Source organism: Balaenoptera borealis (assembly GCF_965194805.1).
Source record: "Balaenoptera borealis genome assembly, chromosome: 4".
NCBI classification, from domain to species: domain Eukaryota; kingdom Metazoa; phylum Chordata; class Mammalia; order Artiodactyla; family Balaenopteridae; genus Balaenoptera; species Balaenoptera borealis.
The window spans coordinates 86,328,272-86,348,386 of NC_138861.1; the positions used below are offsets into that span (position 1 = coordinate 86,328,272).

The window sequence follows — 20,115 nt, forward strand, 5'->3', positions numbered from 1 at the left end:
ATTGTCTAAATTGATAATTAATAGTGATATATTAGTATACGAGTTGTAAAGACTTTGAAGAAAATTAAAGACTCCCGACTGTTACATTGTGGCTTATATTAGGATTTTTTTAAGATTGTAAAACTTCTTAGACAAATACTACTACAGGTTTGTGAGTAAAGGTATTCTTTTGGTGTGTGTTTATGTGCATATTCATATTTTGGCCCATACAAAAAGTGCTAATCATCTGAAATGGTTGGGCATATGTCAGTAGATCCTAATTTAGGTAAAGAAAAGCTTGGGCACTTCAAAGGCATTTTAAAAGAGGGCTGAAAATTATTTGAGTCTGAAATTTTAAAAAAGTTACCTGTCTAAATATCAATAACAATGGTATTTACTATTCATGGAGTATATATGCCAGCCTCTACTTTCTTTACATACTTTATGTTTAGCTTACACATCGGCCTTCCAAGTCAGATATTGTTACCCCTAATTTACACTGGAGGAAACAGGCTCTGGTTAGGTAAGTTGCCCAAGGAAAAGCCACTGGAAGTGTTGGGATTCAAACCCAATTCTCTTTGACCTAAAATTCATATACTTTATATTACAACAGTGTTGACCAGTCTTTTTGTCTTACAGAATCATGGAAGTTATAACAAGTAAACCTACTTGTTCTGGCTGTCAGAATATGCTAATAGAACTGCGATCATGAATTGTTTTGTTCTATTTAAACCTAAATTGGATATGCATTTCTAGTAGTCCCTCTTTTTTTTTTTTTTAAACACAAGACATGCTTGTTACTGAAAAGCTGCAAAGGATAGTAATATATAAAGCCAACAACAAAAGCTATAATCCTGTCATTCAGAAGTCATCTCTGTACATGTATTTCCTTCCAGTCTTTTTAAATTCATCTTTGGTACAAATGAGATGTAATACTCACATAAGCTTGTATTCTTTTTCGGGGGTCATGGAGGGGGTTAACATAGTGAGCTCTTTACTGTGACCTTAGAAAATTTCTAAACTTGATTTTAACTGGCTGCATTTTATAAGATATTTTGAATAAACTGGTTTACTCGAAGTTTTCATTTTATGTTGGACATGAATGTAGTTTCCAGTTTTCACCATTATAAATAATGTGGTGGTGAACCATGGCTTTAAATAGTCAACCAACCAGTCTAATTATTTAAAAAGTCATAATTATGATATTTAAATGATTTGAAATGTGATTCAATCATAGTTCAGCAAGTATTTATAGCATACATATACTTGCAGTCCGAGAAAATTTACATGAGAGTTTTTAATAGAGGTTGCCTCTGAGGAGAAGAGAGTACCTTTTACTTTTGCTTTTTTTTTTTTCAACTTTCTGTATTTGAATTTTAAAATTAAATGTGATTGCTTTCAAAATTTAAAAAAAAAGTTTAACTCCTTGGAAAAGTGTATATTTTTCTATACTAAAACCAATTTTTAGGTGTGTAGTAGGGCTTATATTTTGTTTATAACATTTTAAACTTCATTGCTTTTGTTTTGAAGAAAGTTACCTTGTTGCTTATTTTCATATTGACTTTTCATTTCCTTTTTAAAATTTAGGTTAAAGAACAGATGTGAGTCTCAGTTTTGTAAAAATACAGAATAAAGCTGGGTTTTGCTCGACTGCACTCATTGACAAGTATTACAGGTGCAGCACTTTCAAATTTTAACAGCTAATAAAGATGCTTCAAATCAAGTTAGGGATATAGTAAGCATCTTCTTCATAAACGAAGACTTGGAGGACAGTGTTCTGGTTGCTATCTTGTTGTAGCTTATACTTTTAAAACACAGACTAATTTTTTCATATACTATGTATTTCGTTGCTTTGTACTCTGGGCAAAGGTAATGTAGAAGAAACTGACTTGCTTGAAATTTAGAAGACTTTTTTTTCTGTGGTGCTTACTCAAGTTTCATTTTTTTAAGTAACATTGCTTTCTTTATCACAGAGGTTCTAAGCGTTTTTCCTGTCATCATGAATGGCATTGACGTGCATCTACGTGCAGATATGTCATCTAGGCTATAGCATGGGTGAGAGAAGCTGTGAGTTACCTGAGTTGGGAGAGCAGTAGCCATAACTCCTTTCTGCTTCCAAAAATCATATAGGCAAGGAAGTGAATGGGAGTGATAATGAGAAAAAGTCTTGATTCTGCTCTAGCTTATTTGAATGGTGTAAATCATTCACAGATTTGTAACATCACTTGTGATATACCTCAGAATTTCAGAACATACTAGTATTTTGTAATACAGCTATTGAAAGCTGGTTTTTTAACATTTGTAAGTAATTTATATCCACTATGACTTGGGGTCACAGAATATGGAATTTTTATATCATCTGTTGAATTTTTCTGTTTCTAACTTATGAAACACAGCCTTTTTTCCTGAGTTTAAAAATTTTTATTCAGAATATGACTAAGTAGTACTCGAGTAGAAATTTCAGAAAAACTTTTAGAATATGAAACTTTGGGTTAAGATATTGAATATAAACAAAAATGATTCAGTTGGAAAGTTTTCCTTTGTTTGATCATTTATAATAAATTTTACCCCTGGATCTTGAGAGAATCTATGAGATTGTTTAAGAGCAAAGAACAGCTAGGGAAGGACAGGAAATTTGTAGGTGAGGGACAAATGTTCAGAACAGAAGACTTCTTTCTTCCCTTTTGCTTTTATGCAGAAGAGTGATAGCTGAGCCCCAGGAGAATACAAACACCCCAAAGCAGTATACAGAGAACTTGGGCTGAAGGTTGAAGATACATTTCAAATCTAAGGGCTTAAGAGTTATTGGCTCAGAGCATTTTACAGTTTATAAAGCACTCTTACAAATTCTCACTTGATGAACAACCCTTTAAAATGAATAGTTTCAATTATCACTCTTGTTTTATAGATAATCTGAAGTCACAGAGAGGCTAATTTATCCATTTCTCAGTAGTGCCATAACTTAAGTCATTTATCTGAGATATATTCTTTCTGCTATCCCATGCTGTTTTTAACAAGTGTTGCCTAAGGTGATTCCTAGAATACAATCAAATACAGGTAAGGGAAAAAAGGGTCGCAGAGGAAAGTAAAGGTAATGTCTAAGATGTAGGAAAATAGGGTCACATTAATGGGGAATTTCCAGAAAAGTGGTGGCAGCCCTGGGGTGGACCTTTAACAGAGTCCTGTTCTGCAGAGACGTCAAGGAATTAAGGAGGTAAGGAAATTCTAAATAATCTTGAAGAGTTCAGCTTTTAATAAAAATGGGATAGAAGTTAAGTTAGTTAAGTAGTTCTCCTTTTGATCTTTCTCCAGAGAGATTATCACAGAAGTCATTTGTGACATTTATTTTGGCCATTAATTATGTACTGGTATGTGATTATATTATTATATGAATGAATTATAATTAATAATTAACTTGATTGCAAGCTCTTGGAGGTGGGGCATGCCTTTTATTTCTTCTGTATCCTCCTCTGAACTCTTCTGCTAGTTACCTAGTCCCCTGGGGACTTGTTAGATATATCCTTTTCAGGAAAGGAGAAATGAGAGAAGACATGGGTTTGAAGCCCACCTCTACTGCGTGACTTTGGGTGAGTCACTGACACTCTCTGGGCCTCAGTTCTTTCCTCTTTAAATGAGTGGATGAGAACTGGTGCATCCCCAGAGTTTTAAGAGTAACACTTGTAAAGTTTTGGTTTGTTGAATATAAATAAAGACTTAGCATCCTCTATTCTGTACCTTATCTATACAGTGATGTCTTACACAGGCCTCCTGGTCATACTGACCTTGTTTCTTCTGTAATTCCCATTCCATTCTATGAAAAATGAACATTTTGTTGTCCTTCTTTCTAGCCTGCTCTAGTCTCTTCCTTTGGAATAGTATGCCCCCTGAAAGAGTATCTTTAAGCTTTTTGTTATCCTGTAAAAATGTTTTATGGTAAGATTTTCAGAGGTGGTTTTTATTGTAGTTTTCTCTTGTAACTAGCTAATTCTAGATGGGCCTGTTGACTTGAAAAACATGTACAACGTAAGAGCTGTGAGTTGAGTTTATTCAGTGTCTTACTGAGGACTATAGCATGGGAGACAGCCTCTCAGGTAGCTCTGAGAAGCCGTTCCAACGAGGTAAGGGAGGAGCTGGTGTGTGTGTGTGTGTGTGTGTGTGTGTGTGTGTGTGTGTGTGTGTGTATGTATGTATATATATATATATATATGCAGTCAGGTGAAAGGTTACTGCTAGTTGCAAGGATCAGATATCTCAATTTTAGTGCTTTTCTGTGCATGGGAAGATGCAAGAATCTGGGGTCATTGGAATTCTTCCTTAGATATGCATTTTTGACTATCTAGGGGCCCATAAATCCAAAACACAGAATGCTTCATCCTGAATTCTTTCAGTGTGTACTGATAGGTCAGCAATGGTTGTGGCTAATGATTTGATCCTTATAGAACTGGAATGGTAGGCAACATTCTTTGTTTACAAACAATATAGGGTCACCCTATTGGATCAATTTGGGAGTATTATAAGGAATTTGTAACTGTAATTGCTTGGCTATTAATGTGAATTTTAAAAGTTTGTCATGATAGGGACTTCCCTGGTGGCGCAGTGGTTAAGAATTCGCCTGCCAATGCAGGGGACACGGGTTCGAGCCCTGGTCCGGGAAGATCCCACATGCCACGGAGCAACTAAGCCCGTGCGCCACAACCACTGAGCCTGCGCTCTAGAGCCCGCAAGCCACAACTACTGAGCCCACGCGCCGCAGCTACTGAAGCCCGCGTGCCTAGAGCCTGTGCTCCACAGCAAGAGAAGCCACTGCAGTGAGAAGCCCGTGCACTGCAACGAAGAGTAGCCCGTTTGCTGCAGCTAGAGAAAGCCTGCGTGCAGCAACAAAGACCCAAAGCAGCTAAAAAAATAAATAAATAAAAATTAAAAAAATAAATAAAAATAAAAGTTTGTCATGATAGAATTCAGGAAGTCTTAACTACTAAGCATGGAGAATTATGGTATTTAAGGTACACAATGGGGTTTATTTCAACATTTAAAATTTTAAAATGACTTTAACTTCCCAGGCATAGCTTTAGCGGTTTTTAACAAATAACAGTTGACTGATTTGAACTTGAGTCTGCATCCTTTCCTTGCCCTCTTCCCATCAGAGAATCAGACAGAGATGCAAATGTAGTTTAAGAGAAAAGTATGTCACTAGTAAGAAGTATTAGGAAGTTAGTTGATGGTTATCTCATTTCTGTACTGCTCTAAAGTTGTGTTTAAAAGAGTGAAACAAGTATAACTAGCATGATTGGTCATATCTGACAGATGCGGAATGAGTCTTTGTCAGGAATTTACGTTGCGACTTCCTGTCCAAGATCTGGCTCATACTGGATGGATGTGTGATCATGGTAAAATTGCTAGCTTATCTGAACCTATTTTCCTCATTTTAAAACGGATAATTTTCCTGCTTTGACTTTGTTGGAAGGGCTGTTGTCAAGATATGAAAGTAGTTAGAAAGCTACAGGCAAATATAAACTATTATTAGGTATGGCTATGTTTGATTGAGATCCATTTCTGATAAAAAGAATAAAGCAAATGAATATGTTACAAAAAAGTATTGTATATGAGTGAATTTGAACACCTTATTGCATTGAGATGTTGAGTCATTTGATAAAAGTAATCCCAACAACTAATTATAGCATATTAGTACATAGTACAGTAATGATAGTATTACTGAAATTGATAGGCAAATATTTTGTTCTCCCTGTTTAATATGAAAGGTAGCCAGAGTTTTGGGATAGCTCTGCTCATTTGGTTAATCCGTTTTCTAATTGGCTACTGGGTAAAAACTTGGGATCAGAAAGCTATTTATAGAAAAAATATATTTTTTAGAGGTGAGTAATTACCCCTTTGATATAATTGGGAATAAGGTTAAAAATAGACAGCAAACTCAAGTGTAGTCTCCCTGAATGTCTGGGGGGCAGTTCCAGCAGTTTCTGGCACGTATGTTTCACTTTCTTGGTTTTATAACTTTGGAGCTTTAATCAATAGCATTGATGCTTTTTAGATAAAAATGCATAGAATGCTTCTTCTGAGTTCCCCATTTCACTGACTAGCATCTCTATTTTCTGTCTTACAAAAACAAATTGCATGCATTCTAAATTATTACTGTGTATTTTGCCCTTGCTCTGGGTTTTTATTTTTTATTATTTTTTAAGATTTTTGTCTTTGATGTGGACCATTTTTAAAGTCTTCATTAAATTTTGTTACAATATTGCTTCTGTTTGATGTTTTGGTTTTTTGCCCGTGAGGCATGTGGGATCGTAGCTCCCCGACCAGGGATCCAACCCGCACTGCCCCCTGCACTGGAAGGCGAAGTCCTAACCGCTGCATCACCAGGGAAGTCCCTGTTTTTAATTTTTAAATGGGAAGAGTTTTGATACTGTTCTTGATCACTGTAAAGATTTGGCTACTTGGAAGAGTGATTTTATCATAAATCACCTTCTTAAAATTACGGTAGAAAGATAGTTTTCATCCTCTGACCTTGAGTCAAGTTTGGTTATCCCTACTTTCTCAAGAAGAGCCCTGTGTTTGCGTGGGGAGGAAGAAGAGTTTTTGTTTTGTTTGTCTATAAAAATGTATTTCTAAAAAACTTAGGTATGTTTGAAATTTTTGGTACTAAAAGGTAGAATAGTATCATGCATCCGTATTTACCCATCAACTGGCTTCAACAGTTATTCAGCTTATGGCTGTTTTATTTCATCCATATCTCCTCCTTTGGACGATTATTTTCAACTGGATTCCAGGCATAAAATCTCTTTTAACTGGAAATACGTAGTGAGATCTCTCAGAGATAATGACTCTTTTCAGATGTGTCAATTGACTTTGTAGTTATGTTAAAAAAAAAAATTAGTAATTCCTAAATGACATTTAATCCAGTCAGTGTTCAAAGTTCCTGGTTGTTTCATAATTGTCCTTTTGCTAGGTTAGTTTGAATCAGGGTTCAGACAAGGTCTCTACGTGGCATTTGATTGTTAATCTCTTAAATTTCTTCAACTGTAAGCGTATCCCTGCCATCTCTTAAAAGTTTGGTTTATTTACTTTTTACCACTTAGTTATTGAAAAATCTGAGTTAGTTTTCCTTAGTTTTGCTGCATCCAACATTTTTCCTGATTTACAAGAGTTAATATATGATCATTATATGATATTGAAAGATAAAATATACAAAATGAAAACTAAAATCCTGTCACCCAGAGATACCCAATGATAGTTTTGGTATGTTTTCTTTCAACTTTTTTGAGTGTGGTTTTTTTTGTGTTTTTTAAATATGTGCATGTGCTTTGCTTATTTTTATATCCTATTTAATATACTTTTGTGTTTATTTCCCCATGTCATTATGAAAGAAAATGAAACATTTGGCTGCATAATACTTCACAGTATGTATCATAATTTAAATATTTCCTTTTAGCCAGAAATTTAGATTGTCCCAATTTTTCACTGTGATAAAGCTATGATAACCATGTTAGTACATAAATCTTTGTATTTCAGATTTAAAAATTTTTTTGATTTTTTGGTCGTGCCGCACAGCATGCGGGATCTTAGTTCCCTGACCAGGGATCGAACCCGCACCCGCTGCAGTGGAAGTGTGAGTCTTAACCACTGGACTGCCAGGGAAGTCCCTCAGATTTTTTTAAAATGATAGAACCTTAGAAGTGGAATTATTCACAGGACATGAACATTTTTTGACTTCTGGATTCATATTGCCATAAAAGTTATAGCTTGTGATCTCAAATGCAGTCTCCACTTTAAGGATCTGTTTGTATGTGCTCCATGTTATTAAGATGTCTTTGCTTGTCGTATTAATGGAATATGTGGTTTTTTTTTTAATTCTTTGGCTCTTTTAATTGTATTTGAGAATTTTTTTATGCACACATTTTTATGTTGTAAGTTTGTTGATATTTTTCATTGTGTGTATCTTTAGGAAATTCTTCCACTAGAGTTCAAATAAATATTCACCTAAATTGTCTTCTGGAATTGCTGATGGCTTTTTTCCTTCTTAATTGCTAGCAGATTTTCCTAGGGACCATTTATTAAAATGTTGATCCCGTCCTCATTTATTTGTAATTCAAGTTTTGATATATAAATATATATATGGTTGGTATGTTCAGAAAATTCTAGAAAAAAGAATTGATTTCCTATTTACTGGGTTGTAATATTACCTCTTCTCTCTCTCCTCCCTCCACCCTCTTTTTTCTGCCTTCCAGCTATAGTGTGTATCCAGACATCTTTGATTCTGAATGTGCCTTGGGAAAAAACCTGAAAGAAAACTAGTCTCATCTTCATCTGTTTTCTTTTATTTTCCTTGTTTTATGTGTATCTTTAAAATGAATTTAAAAATGAATTCCCATTTGCTTTTATTTTAAACTCAATTTACCAAACATTACCAAAACATTATACCAACATTAGTAGTTTGTGATATATACTCTGTTGTCTCAGTATTTTGATTCTCTTAATTGTTAAAGCTTCCACCAGAGAATGAGTAGAGGAAGGGAAAGGTAAAACATTGAAAACTGATTTTACAAAGAATTATTACCTCAGATTTAGGGCAAAGGTTGACTTTAGAAGTATCCATTGTATGGTCTATTTATATACTTGGTCATTTCTCACTGATAATGGGATTTGGTTTATTTTGTAACACATTCACTTACAGAGTTTAGAATACCTTTTTTTATATATTAATTCTAACCAAGAAATTCAGTGATGATGGAAGGTCAGATAGAGGGTTAAGATAATTTAGCATGTTCAGTTCAAGAGAAAAATTGAAATGTAATTATTTGTCCCTAGAGCTAATGGTTCTGGTACGGGAAGAACAAGACGCTTACTCTAAGGTTATTCTTTTTAAAAGTTAATATTTTTTGAGTAATTCAGAAGACACAAAGCAGTATACAGTGAAAAGTTTCTTTACTACTTCTGTCCCCTAAATGCTTAGGCCCTCTTCAAGAGGCAACCAGTTATATAATTATTTTTTAATACTAAATTCTTATGGTTTTAAACCATTTGCAAGCATCCATAGAAGAAAATTTATCTGTGAGTTATTAATGCAAGGAAGTTCGGCATCAACCTTTAGTATTTCTTTTGGATAGAATCTTTTGTTTACATGTGTACCTAAATGTTTACATATACGTACAGATTTATGTACCCATATGTAAATATGTGATTTGATTTAAAAAGTGAAATATAGTATAGAAAATTAGGAAAACAAGAAGAAAAAACATCTGATAACCTTAACAGAACCAAGTATAATCAATTTAATATAGAATACTTCTTCCCTAGGTTTAAATTCTAGACACATAGTAATTTTACATACTTTTTTTCCCGTAACTACAAGAATTTCACGTTGAGCATACTGGGTTTCTGACTCATTTCTTATGAGGGATATGAATTCCTTAGTTATATTGCTCTTGGAAGCTGGAGCAGGGAACTAACCCTTACTGGAGACAAGAGGAAATGAGAGGTTGGCAAGAGTAGGGAGGTTAAATAAGGGTACATATTTTTATAATTCAACCTTGAGAAAAATAAAGGAAAAATCAAGCTGCAGTATTTCTGGGTTCTTAGAACTGATTGCTCGTCTTTTTTTGACTTTTTTTTTTTTTTTTTAGGGAGGATTGGATCTGAGATGTGTAGACGATAAGCTGACATTTTATTGTTTTGAATGCTTGCATGGAAAAACAAATGCCTAATACACAGTACTCTGCCTCTAATCAAAATTAATTTATAAACTTCTTGGTAGAATTTCTTCGAGGGCGATCCCCTAAAGTTTCTGGAGAACAATGAATGTTTGTGGAATTAATAGTACATTATCCAGGACTTGGTGGTCCGGCGGTTAAGACTCCACACTTCCACTGCAGAGGGCGCAGGTTCGATCCCTGGTCGGGGAACTATGATCCTGCATCCCATGCGGCATGGCTAAAACAAAACACAAAAAAACAAAAATAGTACATTACCCAGTATTACTAACTTAAGTAAAATGTCAGTGCTGATCTTTTTTTTTTTTTTTTTGGCGGGCTGTGCTGCATGTGGGATCCTAGTTCCCCAAACTGGTGCCCCCTGCATTGGAAGCGCAGACTCTTAACCACTGGACCACCAGGGAAGTCCTAATCTATTTCTTTTTATCATTTATAAGGACTTTTCTAGGATCACCTGGAAGTAGTGGTAGTCTGCTTTGTCTCCTCTGTTTTGTAGGCTTTCCTTGTTTTTTGTTGTTGTTTTGGTTTTTTAATGTCCTTGACAGTTTTGAGGAGTATTGGCTAGATATTTGGTAGAATTCCCCTCAATTTGAGTTTGAATACCACAGAGGTGAAATGCCCTTCTCATCACATCATGTCAAAGGGTATGTGATATCAACATGACATATCAACATGATGTTTACCTTGATCTTTTGGTTAAGATAGGGTTTGCTAGGTTTCTTTACTATAAAGTTACCTTCTCCTTCTGAATTCTTTCTTTAGAAGTGAGTCACTAAGTCTAGTCCACGTTCAAGGGTGAGTGAGGGTTAAGCTTCACCTCCTAGAGGGTGATAAATCTACTAATATTAATTGGAATTCTATAAGGAAGATTTGTCCCTTTCCCTCCTTCTACTTTCCCCTCCCTCTGTGGGAGTATTTTAAAGCAGACCACAGATAACAAACATCATTAATAAGAATGTTTTTATAGTTCTTGATACATATTGCCAAATCCCTGAAGGGTTGTAGATGTTAACTGTAGGACTAGCAATGTATGACTGAATTTTCATGGTACTTTTTTGGTGTTTTTCTTTTAGGTGAAAGTTTACATTTTTTTTTAGAAGTGAATTTTTTTTTAAATTTACTCATTTTTGGCTGCTCTGGGTCTTCACTGTGGCGCACAGGCTCTTTGTTGTGGCGAGCAGGCTTCTCTAGTTGCGGCACGCAGGCTCTGGAGTACACGGGCATAGTAGTTGTGGCTCGTGGGCTTAGTTGCGGTATGGGATCTTAGTTCCCTGACCAGGGATCGAACCTGGGCCCCTTGCATGGGGAGCATGGAATCTTAACCACTGGACTGGACCACCAGGAAAGTCCCAAAAGTTTACATTTTAATTTGCATTTATTTTATTTACTTAGGGTGACCTTTTAAAATGTTTGTTAATTAGCTGTAGCACCTCTTTTGGGAATTATCTTTTCCGTTGGTCTTTACCTATTTTAAATATTTTTTAGAGATTTTCTTGGCTCTTTTAACTCTTTTGTCTCTTAGACTTAAGAGGTTTATTTACCATTTTGCTTACTGGCCCTTCATTTTATTTTTTTTTTTTAATTTTATTTATTTATGGCTGTGTTGGGTCTTCGTTTCTGTGCAAGGGCCTCCTCTAGTTGCAGCAAGTGGGGGCCACCCTTCATCGCGGTGCGCGGGCCTCTCACTGTTGCGGCCTCTCATTGCGGAGCACAGGCTCCAGACGCGCAGGCTCAGCAATTGTTGGCCCTTCATTTTTAATCATCTTCAGGGTTTTGTCTTTTATTCACATCTCATGACCACATCGTTCATAGTCCCGTTGTATTCTTTTAAAATTTTTTCCTCCTTCTGTTACATTTACCTACGTATATGATAAGGAAATTTGTTAGCTCTTGGTAAAGCAAGAAGTAAACAAGTAAGGCTATTTTAGGTAAAAGTCATATAATGGTAGTTCCATTCCAAATTAATGTGCGAACTATTGTGGGTTAATCTAGCATAATCTAGCAATAATCTAGGATTATTTGCTTTAAAAATTCATGACTGATTCTCCCAAGCATTTTATGTTAAAAGTACTTTAAAAATATTTACTATTTTGCAGTGTGTTAAAAAAAACCCATTTCAACCCATTTGAAAATTACTTGTATAATCTTGAAACCTATGTTGACATTTTATTATATTTTGGGAATTTTTGTTACCCCTAGGTATTTGTAAAATACTTTCTTTTAAAAAAGCATAATTTATTTTAAAAAAGAAACTTAGGAGATAACAGCTTCTTACAAAGATATATCCCAAACCAAATATTTACTTCTGTAAGAGGAACCAAGATGAACTTGCACACACACATACAAATGTATTAATGTTTTCCCCCCTAAATCTTTAATGGCTGGAAGACTTTTTTTAAACTTCATGTTAGTCCTTAACACCTATGGCAACAACAAATAGCTCTAAGATAAAAGAGCTGAAGTAAAATTGTCAAAAAAAAAAAAATCCAGGGTTTATGTTTATCCTTCAGTTCTTCTAGCTTGTCCTTTGAAGAAGTTAGTAAGTTAAAGCATTAAAGAAAATGAAAATACTCTCCAATTAATATTTCACATTGTCATTGGATGTTATTTCCAATTGCTCTCTTGTGATTTTAGATCTATTTTTCTGTGATTTGCAGTTCTGTTAACTTTTTAGCTAATAGTCTGCTAGATATTTAAATAGAAAAATTTGTCAAAATAGGCCCTTATAAATCTGGCTTTGGAGCCATCGAGAAGAAAGGGAAGCAAATAATGTATAACAAGTTCTCAATCTTGCTATGACATAATGGACTAATAATAATATAAAGAACTCCTAAAATCAACTAGACAAAAAGAGTTTGAAAAAGAAGAAATACAGATGCCAATAAACTTGAAAAGATGTGCAGCCTCATTAGATAGAAAATAAAAGCAATGAGACATATTTTGGGGCTCTGACATTCTGGCAAAAAATTTTTTTAACGTTATAGCCATATATTATTATACTATTAGTGATAGTAATAATGTTTGTAATTACTATGCTATGCAATTAGTGATATGTACTATGTGCTGTTGGTAGAATTAAAATTGGTAAAGGCTTTTTGTGAATGCCCTTAGACCTAGAGATTTCATTTTTTTGTACTTAGTCCTACAAAAATATGGGCACAAAGATGTTTGTTGCAACATTATGTTAACAAAAATGTTGGAAAGGCCCTAAGTTATCTCTACTAAAGGAATGCTAAAATTGTATGTTTGTGTTTTGGAGTATTATGTAACCATTAAAAAGAATGAAGTAGAACTTTATGTATTGGAAGGTCTCCAAGACTTTTTATGTTATAAAAAAACAAGTTGCAGAACATGTATAGTATGATCTCATAAAACCTACCAAAATGATGGGTATAAATACATATAAAAAGACCTGAAAGTATTCGCACTGGGCTGTTAACTATGATACCTCTTGGGAAAGGGAGTAGAATTGGGGAGAGAGGAATGGGGAGGTTGGCATTCGTCATTTTACTCTCTGTGCTTCTAGGGATACCACTGATACTAAATATGTAACACTGGTAATGTTGCTGTTTTACAAATATTTGCTACTAAGAGTATTTGGCCTAATCAAGAACCACTTTTGAGAAGTTTACTTCCCAAGGAATCAATCCTGTATATAATAAGCATGCAGTTCCATGGCATAACCCTAGAAAACACAGTAGTAGAACTACAGTATCTACTCTTCCACCTTTTCCAAAGTTATAAACAGGCAGTTAAGTTTGACTCCCCAAAGATGAAATAAGGTAGGTTAAACCCACCCAGCATGAGCTGGAGAGTTTAAGGTTCTACCGGCAGATAATAAATTGGTTAACGGCACTGGAAAATTCCTTCAGCACATACAGAAACAGGATGACTCAGCTGACTAATTACAGCTGAACTCTACCAGGAAAGGTTTGTTAGTTGTAGTTGAAGGAAGAAATGACCTGGATCTGAGGGATATGGGGAATTAATTGCATTTGCCCTCCCAAGATACAGAGTGGATTATTTTACTGCTTTCCTGTGCTAAGAGTTGTTTAGGAGTGGATGGTTTGAGAGCTTTAGATGTATTTTGTCCTTTATGCTGCATAGAAAGTCATCTATAAACTGTTGCTTAATCTACGCCCAGAGTCAGATTGCTATCACAAATATTCATTATACTGGGAAAATACTGATAAGTTAAATACTTATTATGGAAAATCTTAAAATAGAAAAAAGTAGAAATGTATAAAAGCTCTCCGGTACCTATCACTCAACTTCAATAATTATCAACTCATGGCCAGTTTTATTTCTTCTATGCCGGTATTTACTTCCCTCTCTCCTCTCCAGGATTATTTTGAACTTTTTCAGTGCACTTTTATTATTTTTATGACTTAGGCCTTTTGTGACCAATTGGAGTAAAGCTGGTTGTCGTCGAGGGTCAGACCCATGTCTTTGACATTATTTAGCATTGTTCTCACATTAGGGATATATATCGAGGAGGTGAATAACTCCTCTGAAACATGAAAAGCAAAAGCATTGTTTTAAGTTACTTTCTATCAAATGCCTCTTCTAGGCTGATTTACCAGAATTCTGACTCAGTAACCCAGTTTTGTCTTACTCAGGATAGAGCAGCTTCTTAATGTCTTTGGACACCAAGGGATTTAAATGTGGGGTGGGATTGGGTGAGTTTTTTGCTCTAGTGCTTAGCTGGTGGTGTGCATTGACACTTGCTCTGAGGTCCTAGCCAAAAGAGGACTGTTTCCATTCTGTTTTTTTAAAAAGTAATTTTAAAGTGGAAACTATTAACTGAAAACTGTATAGTACTTAAAACAGCTCAAGTTTACATGCAGAAAGTTCCGCAGAAGCATAGCACTATTGAGCAATGTCCTGTTTATAAATGCGTTTTCTCATTTTACTGGAGGTTAATTAAGACCAACAGATACTTTAAATTCTAGCTGATATACATGTCCCTGGCATATATAGATACAGAGAAAATAAACATTGTCCAATATTCAAAAATATTTATTCATTGCTATGGCTTAAGCAATGAGGGAGGTGTTTAGAGACAGAGTGATGACTAAAATAGGTTCCTGCCCCCAAGCTGTGTTTTTTTGGGTGGGGGTGGTGATGGTGGTGGTGGAATCTAATTTTGTAAGTCAAATGGATTAAAAAGAGACTTAAAATAGCTGTTTTACAATTTTTATGGGTGATAAAAACAAGTCTCCCTTTATAAAAGTCGGTTTGCTAGTACTTTGTATTTCTGTGTTCAGGGGCTATAGAACTGGATAGACATTGGGCATTTTAGTACTTGAATTTTATTTTAAAAAAACTTAGGACTGTATCTTTTAATTTCAACCAACATTTTATTGGACTGGCAAGGCACTGAGAGGGAGGAAGGACCAGTATTTGTAAGTGGACACTTGCATATGTCCACACCCAGCACAGTCTGAGCCCTTGTTTCCTTATGGACAGTTTGAAAAAACAATTGAGAAAGACTTTCAGGGGTGAACTTTATCTACATATAAGGGTAGATTATATATTTTTTCAGGGTTTTCTGTGTTGAATATGTACATACAGTCAGTTGTCTAACATGAAGGCTAATCAATTAAAAGTGTGGACACAGAGTGGCCTCAGACAAAACTGTGAAGTAGTCAGAGTTTGTGTTTGGCATTTCCTACCTTCTGGAGAGTAAAACTCTCCAGCTTAGGTTACCTGCAACTCCACTTCCTTCCCCTTCCAATCCCACCTGCCCTTAAGTCAGGCAAGAAGATATTAGATGGGAAGTAGGATTTCCCTGACTATTCTGCAACTAGATTTCACCTCAGTGTATCTTGGCTGTTTCCCCAAATCATCACATAGAAATTTGACTCATTCTTTTCAACAGCTGTATAGGATTTCAGGTACTCATACTATTATTTATTTAATTAGAGCTACATAAATAAACACTTAGAATTACCATTTTTTGCTCTTATAAAAAGTGTTGCAGTGACCATTCTTATACAGAAATTTTGCATGCTTATTTTGATATGGATATCTAAGTTTTCTACATAAATTTTCCAATTTTCTGATAAAAGTGATGTTTCGATTTGCACTTCTTCCATTTTGTATTTGCTTATTGGCTCCGTTTTCCTGTGAACATGCTCTTTGCTCCTTTTTTTCTGTTAGATTGCCATTCTCATATTGATTTTTCAGTTATCTGTAAATTAAGGAAATTAACGCTGATATGTGTTGAAGTTTTTTTTTTTTAAGTTCTTTGTCTTTTTATTTTACAGTATATTTTTGGCTTGTAGAAACTGGATATCATTTTTGGCTGTCAAAATTATTGATCCTTTATAGGTTCTTGGATTTATGTTCTTCTACATGTATCCCAGTGGCCTTCTTGTAGTTACACATTTGTGACTTTTTTAGTTAAATTTTTTCCATATTTTAAAAGTTTTAATATATAAGTACATAGTCGTTATAAAAAATGTTTAAAAATTGACAAAATGAATGGCTGTCCCGCAAATTATATTCTCTCCCCCAGAGCTAACCACTCATTAAGTTTGATGTATTTTCTTCCAGTCCTTTTGTATGCATCATACTTTAATTTAAAAAAACAGACAACTATTCCACCATTTCTGAATAGTTCATGGTTTAAGATGGCACCTTTATCATATTCTAAATTCTAAATAGTCCATGGTTTAAAATAGCACCATTTTAGAAACACAGCTGAAGATTTTGGCTCTGATTTTTACTAAGAAATTTCAGACAGTAAACTAGGAAATTTTTCAGAGTGACAATATGTATAAAATCAAACCTTTGGATATGTAATCTCTCACAGAAAACTATATTTCAGATTATTACACCTGTGCCATATGTACAACACAGTAGTCCTTTGAAGTTCATGTTTTCTGGAATAAATGACTTTAATTTTCTTGTCCATAAATAACAAATAAGTAATTCTTGCTTAAAAGATTCAAATAACAAAGGAACATATATTGTATGATTCCATTTATATGAATTGTTTGTAATAGGCAAATTCATGGAGACGGAAAGCAGGTTAGTGGTTAACCAGGGCTGGGAGGAAGAGAGGGAAGTGAGGAGTGATTGCTAATGGGTATAGGTCTTGTTTTGGAGTGATGAAATGTTCTAAAATTGTGGTGATGGTTGCACAGTTCTGTGAATATACTAAATATTGAATAGTACACTTTCAGTGTCTGAACTGTATAGTATGTGATTTATCTCAAAGAAGTTGTTATAAAAAATAAATCTAAGACATATGTATATAGATATAACAATAGTAAATATTTGAAGAATAACTTGTAAATATTCTAAAAATAAATAACTAAAAACAGCACATTTACACATTCTACATTCTGGTAAAATCATGGGGTCAGTTTGTCAGCATTCTTTTCTGATCCATTGCTCTAGTTGACTATTTCTGTGTGTGGCCTCATTTAAAAAAATCACTCATACATCTAGAATTTGTTTTGGTATAAGGAATGAGAGTAAGGAGTCAGCTTTCCCCAGTACCATTTATGGAATAACTTGTCTTCCCCCCCAGTGATCTGATGTGCTGTCCTCAACCTATAAATTTCTATAATGGACGTCATCATCACTGACCTATTGAAGGAGCATTTTGACTAGGCTCCCTACGTTGACTTTAGCTTCTTTACTGGCAGTTTTCCATAGTGCAACCAAGGTGATCTTTTAAAAACACACAGGCATTAAACCCTTATGGACTTCACATTGATCTTTGGATGAAGCCCTAATCTTGAACATCGCCTGGAAAGCTCTGTGTGGCCTGGCCCATTGACCTCTCTGGTCTCATTTCAGACCACTCTTCTTGTTGTCTGGATTGCTGTGTGAATTCCAGCACGTCGGGGCTTTCTTTCAGTTCCTTCATCAGGTTATACTCTTACTCACTACAGGGTCTTGCACTGCTCTTTACTTTGTGTCTAGAATGCCTCCAGCCCTAGATCCCCATACCTTCCGCTTCCACCTTACCCTATTGTGTTCCAGTGCATCCTTCCACTTTCAACTCAGCATTAACTTCTTTAGTAAAATCTTCCTAACTCCCTAGATAAGTTTAGAACCTGTATATACTCTACAGGCACCTTTTATCTTTTTTTTTTTTTAAAGTAACAGCTTTATTGAGATATTCACATACCACACAGTGCACCGTTTAAAGTGTACAGTGGTTTTTAGTACATTCATGGCGTTGTGTGACCATCACCATAATCAATTTTAGAACACTTTCTTCACTAGAGAAGAAAGCCTGTACCAATTAGCAGTCACTCCCCATTTCTCCTCAAGCCCCTCAGTCCTGGGCAACCACAATGATTTTTTTTTTATTGTGATAAAACATACATAAATTTCACCATTTTAACCATTTTTTAAAGTCTGTAATTTAGTGGCATTACATTCACAGCATTGTACAACTATCTCCACTATCTGTTTCTAAAACTTTATCACACCAAACTCTTAAGTTATTACTTATTAAGCAATAGCTCCCCATTCTGCTCTCCTCCAGGTCCTGGCAACCACAGTTCTACTTTGTCTATATGAATTTGCCTATTCTAGATATTTCATATAAGTGGGATCATATGAGTCCTTTTGTGTCTGCTTATTTCACTTAGCATAATGTTTTCAAGGCTCATCTGTGTATCAGAACTTCATTAATTTTTATGACTGAATAATATTCCATTGTATGTATATACTGCATTTTGTTTATCCATTCATCAGTTAATGGACATGTGAGTTGTTTCTACTTTTTGGCTATTGTGAATAATGCTGTTATGAACACTTAGCATACAAGTATCTGTTTGAGTCCCTCTTTTCAAATCTTTGGAGATAAATACCTAGAAGTGGAATTGTTGGGTCATTGATAATTCTTACGCTTAACTTCAGGACCCATCAAACTGTTCTCCAGAAAGGCCATTTAGGAGGTGTCTAATTTCTCCACATTATTTATTTCCTTTTTTAAAATTAAAGTCACCCTAATAGGTGTGAAGCGGTATCTCATTGTGTTTTGTTTTGTTTTGTTTTAAATTATTTATGGCTGTGTTGGGTCTTCATAGGCTGCGCGCGGGCTTTCTCTAGTTGCGGCGAGTGGGGGCTACTACTGTTTGTTGCAGTGCGTAGGCTTCTCATTGCGGTGGCTTCTCTTGTTGCAGAACACGGGCTCTAGGTGTGCGGGCTTCAGTAGTTGTGGTGCATGAGCTCAGTAGTTGTGGCTCACGGGCTCTAAAGTGCAGGCTCAGTAGTTGTGGCGCAAGGGCTTAGTTGCTCCACGGCATGTGGGATCTTCCTGGAACAGGGCTTGAACCTGTGTCCCCTGCATTGGCAGGCGGATTCTTAACCACTGTGCTACCAGGGAAGCCCCGCATTGTGTCTTCGTTGCTGCGCGCGGGCTTTCTTTAGTTTTGGCGAGCAGGGGCTACTCTTCGATGCAGTGCGCAGGCTTCTTATTGTGGTGGCTTCTTGTTGTGGATCACGGGCTCTAGGTGCGCGGGCTTCAGTAGTTGTGGCTCACAGGCTTACTGTGAGCTCACAGGCTCAGTAGTTGTAGCACACGGGCTTACTTGCTCCGCGGCATGTGGGATCTTCCTGGACCGGGGCTCAAACCCGTGTCCCCTGCATTGGCAGGCGGATTCTCAACCACTGCACCACCAGGGAAGCCCCCTTTGTCCATTTTTAAATTGAGTTGCTTTTGTTATTGAGTTAGGGGGTTCTTTATGTAGTCTGGACATTAAGTCATTGTCAGATACATGATTTGCAAATATTTTCTCTCATTCTGTGTGTTGTTTTTTCCAGTCTTTTGGTCCATTTATCTTTTATAACATTTACAAGTTTGCATTTATAATTTTTAAAATATTTAGATTAATATCTGTCTCCACTATTAGAATGTGAACACCCTTAGGGTAAGGACTGTATCAGTTTTTGCTCACTTTTATATTGCTAATGCCTAGCACAGGTGCTAAATATTTTTTGAATGAATGAAGGTCTTTTAAGTTAAATTACGAGTTCCATTGATTGCCTATTCCATCTTAAATATCTATAGTACTCCATCTTGTTACTCTTATTTTTCAAAATCTTCCCAGCTATTTCCTGGCTTTTATCATGTTCATTCATGTTAATTCATGCCCCTCCTGCCCCGCACATTGGTATCATTTTAGATAACTCATTTTTTCCTTTTAGAGGGCTTTCTTGGTAGGATAAAGGCTGCAAAGTTGCCATAGTCAGCTTAGGCTGTTATAGTAAAATAGCACAGACTGTGTGGCCTAAACCATCGGTCCCCAACCTTTTTGCACCAGGGACCAATTTCACGGAAGATAATTTTTCCACGGGGGGTGGGGAGGGATGGTTCAGGCGGTGATGTGAGCCATGGGGAGCGGCAGATGAAGCTTAGCTCACTCACCGGCCACTCACCTCC

At 35.7% G+C, this 20,115-nt stretch overlaps 1 protein-coding gene across 1 annotated transcript in view; it reads left to right on the plus strand.

Annotated features, from left to right (window-relative positions):
* The window catches only part of SMIM14 (small integral membrane protein 14), a 63,082-nt gene that overhangs the window by 4,674 nt on the left and 38,293 nt on the right, over window positions 1-20,115 (plus strand). The window lies entirely within an intron of this gene.